Consider the following 7,014-nt stretch of genomic DNA (forward strand, 5'->3'; position numbering starts at 1 on the left):
CCCGGGCCTGCGGCGGCCGGGGGAGGGGAGCCGGGCGGGGCTCGGAGCCCCGGGGAGCCCGGGAGCCGCCGGCGGGCGATGGCGAGGCTGAGGGAGGGCATCCCTGCCCTGCCCTGGACCCCGCCGGGAGGAGGGGTGGCGCGGCCGGAGCGGGAGGGGCCGGGGCGGCGGCCCAGTGGCGCGGAGAGGGTATCCCAGCTGGCGGACTCGTGATGCGCAGCGCGCACGGGATGCGTCTCAAAGGCCATGTCGAGCGCTTGGGGGGCTGGAGGGAACTGGCGGCCCCCTACAGAGCTCGGGGCAGCACCTCAGGGACGTCCCGAGGGGGACTCTGGGCCTGGCGAAGGTCACCCGGCCAGGCCCCAGTTGGACTCTGGCCTTGGAATTCTCTGCCCCAGTCCTGGAGCTGGGCGTGGGGGTGAGGGGCAGTTGGGTTTTAGCCTCCTCCCGATCATATCGTTTGAAGGTGCGTTTCTCAGGGTCTCAGATTTTCTTACACTGCACGCACCCCCGTAGTATGAAGCGCTTCTGGGCCTACAGAGCCTCAGTGTGATGAAAACGGATCTAAGACTCTTTTTGATTAGAAGGACCACTGGCTGATCTTCCCCCTCCCCCCCCAGGCCATACAACTGAGTCATCTTTAAACACCGTCCTTGGTCTTAGCCAATTGCAAATTCCGCCTGCAAACAACAATGTTCAAAGCCAGATTTTCCTTTTTAAATAACTGCAAGACTGAAGTTAGCCATCTTTAGAGACTGCATTTGCTCTTCCAGCTCATTAAAATAAAACTCCTTGGTTTGGCCTAGGGAAGCAAGAGTAATTTCAAGGCAGGCCCAGCAATGACAACTTAGAAATGGGACAAGATGTCTCAGGTAAGGTACAGGCTTCCTTGTAAATATGCAAGTGCATCCATTTACTCACTAGATGTGCCTTTGGAAAAGTTCTGTCTCAACAGAATTTCAAAAATTCTTTTTCAAGCAATGTTAAGTAAATCCTTTTGTGTGGCAAAATACCGCGCCCCCCATGTATTTTCTTAAAGTGACAGTAAGCTAGTGCCCTATGGGTTAGTAACTTTCAAAACTGTCTGCTAACCACAGATCAACTTAGTAGACACTGGAGACTCTGTCTTCCACGTTGCCCATTTCCTTGCTGTCCTGTGTATATATTTCGTTGACCCTGATGCTTCCTACTGGGCTTCTGCACTATCACATAGGATGTCTATAAGGTGATCAGAACCATAGTTTCCTGGAATGATAGTTTGTATAGAAGAGTCAGTAAATTTAGATGTTCCTTATAACCCATTTTCATAGTCCTCTACACAAAACTAGAATGTTTAGTCAAATGCACATGGCTACCAAGATCCCTAAAACCCAGGCTTGAGGAGAGCAGGGTCTGAGGATCCAGCTGTTGTAATCACTTCCTCTCTGTCTTTGCTTTCTCTCCTGGGAAGTTGCTACCACCTTTGTGATCTCTCTTTTCTAGGTTGGGTGACAAGTAAGGTTGTGGGGTAGTGGCATATCCAGGAGATGGCTACACTTGTATAGGTATAAAGTTTTACTAGATTATCGAAATTCCACAAGCGCAGCGGTACTATCCCAGGTTCTGGTGTTATTTTCTAAGACGTATTACTTTAGGTAATGTTTTTCCATAGATGACTCCCAAATTCAGTGTTAACCCTGACGTCTTCTGAACTTCAGCAATAAAAAGCAAAAAAAGGATGCTGTCTTGCCATCACCTCAATGTCCCTGAAGCTAAACTCATTCCTTTCCCCTCCATTCCAGATTCAACTGTCTTAAACAATAAGGAGAATGTAGTATCTTATGTAACAGGAAATATAGGGATGGATCAGCTCTAGGGTTAGTACATTTAGCAGCTCAATAACATTACCAAGGACTCAGATTCTTTCCATCTTTTCACTCTTAACACCCTTAGGCCAGTATCCCTCATAGTTACAAAATGGCTGCCACAATTCCAGCTGACACATGCATATACACAATGTCTAGCAGAAGTGGAGAGACTGTTTCTTCCATGTGTCTCTTTTTATTGGCAAGGAAAACCTGTCTCAGAAGCCCTCAAGCAGACTTTCCACACTCTCCCCAATCTGAGTCAGTCACCAGCAAGGAGTAAGAAACCATCATGAATGTCTTAAGTTAATTATGAGTCACCCTCTGTGGCTGGGAACTGGAGTCCCCTACCCCAAGCGCATGTAGAGTTAGGTGAATACTTGGGCAGAATTAGGGTTCTCTTAGGAGGAATGAAGGGAGAATAGATGTTGGGAGGACAGACAATGGTGTTTGATACAGATGGTAATAAGGTAAATGCATCAGTCAGGATAAACTAGCATAGGCTGCGGTAACAAGTGCTTCCAAAGTGGTTTACAACAACAAATTTTTCCTTTTTGAAGTACCATACATGTTCATGGCAGGGCACTTTGGCTGTAGTCTAGGTTGTCTTTATGCCAGGACCCAGGCTGATAGAGCAGCCTGTATCTGGAACAGTGTTTTGTCTCGTGGAAGAGGAAAAGTGATCATGGTGAGTCACATGCTGGCTCTTAGTGCTTCTGCCTGGAACTTATACATGTTAGAGCTGCTCACACATTCTTGGTTAGAACGAGTTCACCTGGCCAAGTCTGATGTCAGTGGGCTAGGGAAATATAACACTTCCCTGGGAAGGGCAGCAAAAATTTGTGAAGAACTGTGACTAACAATATAGTTTGCCACGCTGAAGGATGAGAAATAGCAAATCTTGCTCTGCTAATCGTCTCTCCTCTCCCTAGGGTCCTCAAGGGAACTATGCACCAAAAAAAGAGATTGGAATAGAAACGAAAGGATCATTTTATTCATAGCTGAGCTAGCACCCAATAACCTCTGGAACAGAACTCTGCCAAAAGACTGAGTTGCGTCACGTGGCTTAGGTTTAAGGCTGAAGTGAAGCTTCCTCATTCCCTGCTCTCCCTCCACCTTCCAAATTTGGGGACCAGCATGCATAGGCGAGCCTGCAGAAAGAGAGGAGGAGATGATCAGATCTGCAAAGCAGACCAGCTTTACTCATCTAAAGCTGGGCTGGCCTACTCAGCAGGAATTCGGGAGCAGAAGCAGCACACATAGCTGTGGGATCTTTCAACACAGAAGGACCCCAACACTGGTAAACTGTGAACTAATTAATGTCCTGGGTTCTGCCCAATCAGAGTATAATTCCTTCTTCCTTCTGTAGGAAACCAGTAAGAGGACAGGGCAGAGGAGGATGGAATAGGAAGGAATGCTCCCCCATTCTCACTTTGTTCTCTCTTACTCTGTGAGGAAAACGAGTAGAAAGTCCCCTGCCAAACAGATGTGTGTGCATTGTCTATTTGCCTCCTCATCTAGAGTGTAAACCTTTCAAAAACAGGGGTCAAGGCATCGTGCATCACTGTTGCTACTTGTGGTAGGTACTCAGGTATCTGTTGATAACAGTCATTTAAGAGACCTTGTTGCAATTTCAGTTGACAAAACTGTGGTCAATTACAGATATACTAGGTTTTAGTAACCTGGGACTCTGGGGCCATATTGCTTGTCTGACTTCCAACCTTCACTATATATTGGCACAAAAGAATATGGAGATGTGGGTCTTGACAGTGGAAAGAAAGTATAAGTCTTTATAAATATTTCATATGACCCCAAGCAGATGGATGTGCCAAGTACACAGAAGATCAAAATTCAATTGACCTCAATAAATTAGAGAAATGATCATCAATAGCAGGTTAAAATGCACTAGAATAAATGGAAAGTAGTACATTTAAGGAGCAAATGAAGCATCATACACATAGATTCAAGAAAGAAAAATTGTCCATGCAGAAATTTGACCAAGAAAGACCTGATAGATGTGGCAAACGAATGAGAGAATGGGTAGAAAAATTGAGGGATATATTAACAGAAGCCTATAAAGCCAAATTCATCTTCATATCCCCGGGACCTAGCAAGTGCCTGGCACACAGTGGATATTGATAAATATTTATTGAAAATAAATGTGTGACTTTGGCTTTGGTCAGATCATCCATGGTCTTCCCTTCTTCTGAAAAGCCTTTGCATGACGAAGTCCTATCCATTCTCCAAGACCCAGCTCAGATACAGCTCCATCATGTTGCCTTTCCTAAAATTTCCCCCCTCCTCAGCTAGAAGGAAGCTCTCCCTTGCTGAATTCTCATAAGCAATTAATAACACAATTATTATTTCAGTAATAGGCACTCAGTAATTATTGGGTGAATGGTAACTCTCAAATTATGACAATCCAGTACTCATCATTTCAAAATTATAGAATTAATAACCAAAGGAAGGTGTCTGATGTTCTAGAATTGTTAATCGCTGGCACTGACTCTCACTTTCCTTGGTCTGGTTTCTTCTATCTACAGATGCTGTATGTGACTCAGATGTCAGCTTTTCCCTCATCCTCTTGTTCAAGCTCACATGCCTTATACCCTCTCAACCAGGGTCTTAGTGAACAAGGCAGAATTTGCTGAAGGGGAGACAAGATTCACATCATGTAGACTGCATCAATTCACTTGAAAATCCCCCTACAACACACCTCTTTTTCCAGAGTGCTCTCTCTCTGCTTCTGCCACTGGGGACATTTTTCAACCCCCTACCCCACCCCACCCCCCCAGCCTTGCTGCTCTTAACTCCGACTTTCAGAGCCCCTTGCAGATTCCTCAACCCTTTTATTACTAGAGGAATGCATTTTATCCCAGTTTCTACTTCCAAACTTACACCGCTGATAAATTACTGTGTTTAGTAAAACTGAAGGTCTTCCAACTAGAGGACCCATCCTCTTCAGGAAATAGAGGAGGGTTAGAAGTAATTTTTCCCTTTTTCAAACATGATTAACACAGAATAAATGGGGTTAGTCAATAGGTCGTCATTCTTCATTGGAAGCTTGTTGGAGTCATCTTTTAAAGATGACAGTGGGTGTAGCTTTGCAGGGCGGGGTGCCAGGAAGACATTCAGGTGGTTGCTAGCTGCTGTCCTGCTCTGGGTGAACTAGGCTCCCAGAACCAGGTAGAAGTTTATCGTTTTCAGGGGGCTTTCCCTATCTCTCTTGAGACAAGGCTGTATTTTGCTTATCTTGCTTTCTGTCAGCCCTGGCCTCCCTCAGCTATAATCATTAAAGATGGACGTTTATTGTCTCAGACTTTTCTCACTGCTTAGCCATTTCTGACCAAGTCAGGAATTATGTAAGATGCCTCAACACTATCCTTTTTCTTCCATGTAGGGTACAGGCTATTCCTCCATGACAAAGAGACCCCAAAAGACTGTGACTCCACAAGAAATATATTTCTGGCTCACTTAGTCCAGTGATGGATGTCCAGGATGAAGAGGTGGCTCTGCTCCACTTGTTCATCTTGGGACCCAGGTTTCTGTCCTCTTAGTGTGCCACCTACGCCAGGATGTGGTCATTGTTGGCGTGTTTGAGGCTGGCTCTCTTGGCCATGTCTGTGTTCCAGACCTCTGTAAGGAGAAATAGAGGAAAGAAAAAGTGGAGGGCAAGTGGATTCCTTGTAATGATGTAACACGAAATTTATACTCCTAGCTTCCAATCATATCCCAAGAACTTGGTCCTGTGGTCACATCTTCTTCAAAGAAGGCTGGAGAATCTCCTTAATTGGACAAGTATATGCCCAGCTGACACTTAGTGGGGGAGAAAAGGGCTTCTATTATTAAACGGAAGAGGAAAAATGGACATGAGGATGATAAACAGTTTCCACCATACCTCCCTGTGGCCTATGGGAGACCCCTTTCGACTCCAGTAATATCCAATTACGTGAAATGCCCTGAATATGCTTTTCTGCGGCTTGTTTCTGTGACTATTCATGGTAAATCTTTCTTACCTTTCTTTGCCTGCTAAAATCAGCTCAAGTAACATCTTCTCCAAGGAGTCTTCCTAAACTAGTTTGGGGTAAGTGACCGCTCTTTGTCTTCTCATAGCACATGATGCCTCCCTCTCCTTTGGCACTTCCCCCACTATCTGCCCAGATTTGAAATCATCTCTTTATGGCTCTGTCTCCATCTAGACTGTGAGCAACTTGAGAGCAAATATGCTATGTCTTAGCCATATTTGTATCCTTAACCTAAACTGAGCTGAATTCCTTTTGCCTGCCAACAGGTAAAATAAATAGCACCATCGCCTGAACCCCTGCCTGCTCACTGAGTTGTAGCTTTCATCTATAATGGCCGGGCCATGTAAGTGGGCATTCTTCCACCCATTTGGATGGAAGCACTAGCCTGAAACCCCTGTTGGTCTAGGATCCTGATTCTCTTGCTAGCTCTTGTGAATGCCTGCCTCTGAGGAACTCAAGACCTGTTTTCCTTACCACCTAGGGGCTGGCTGCTAACCCAGAACCAGGGCTTGACTGCCATTTTACTGCCATTGATCTTGGACCCTCTTGCTGTGTGGCTTCACCTGCTATGCATCTCCCTGACACAGACCAGCTGGAGCTCAATCCTGGCTTCCTCCTGGTCTTGGGACATTGACAAATGACCCTTTAGCTAGGTCAGTTTCCCCCAATTCTGCTCCTAGTGGGCGCTGGCCATTTTCCTCTCATTGTTGGTTCATCCTTCTAAGGCTCTATCATGTCTGACCTGTGAATGACTTTGCCCATTTTTGGGTTAATAAATATTGTTGCTACCTTCTGTTTGAAGCTAACTGGTCCAAGATGTGAATGGATTCTTAGCTTTGTGGCCTATCACTAGCACAAAATGCAATTTGTATAGACTTTTTGGGGATGAATATATATTTATGTTAAAAATATGAATATTTGAACATATAACATCAGCCTATTGAGAGGGTTACTCATATTGCAAATATTCTTTATTTTACAAAAGGATTTACCAGTAAGATCTTAAGAATTAATTTCTCTTTTGGTATAAGTTTAGTAACTGTTCAGTGAGGCAGAATTCCCAGGTCAGATGGATGACTGGTCAGCCACATAGTCTACCCTTTTGTATAGCCAAGCCATGGGTCAGAAGCAAGGGGATTTCACCG

The sequence above is a fragment of the Equus quagga genome, chromosome 5 (assembly GCF_021613505.1).
Source record: "Equus quagga isolate Etosha38 chromosome 5, UCLA_HA_Equagga_1.0, whole genome shotgun sequence".
Taxonomy (NCBI): domain Eukaryota; kingdom Metazoa; phylum Chordata; class Mammalia; order Perissodactyla; family Equidae; genus Equus; species Equus quagga.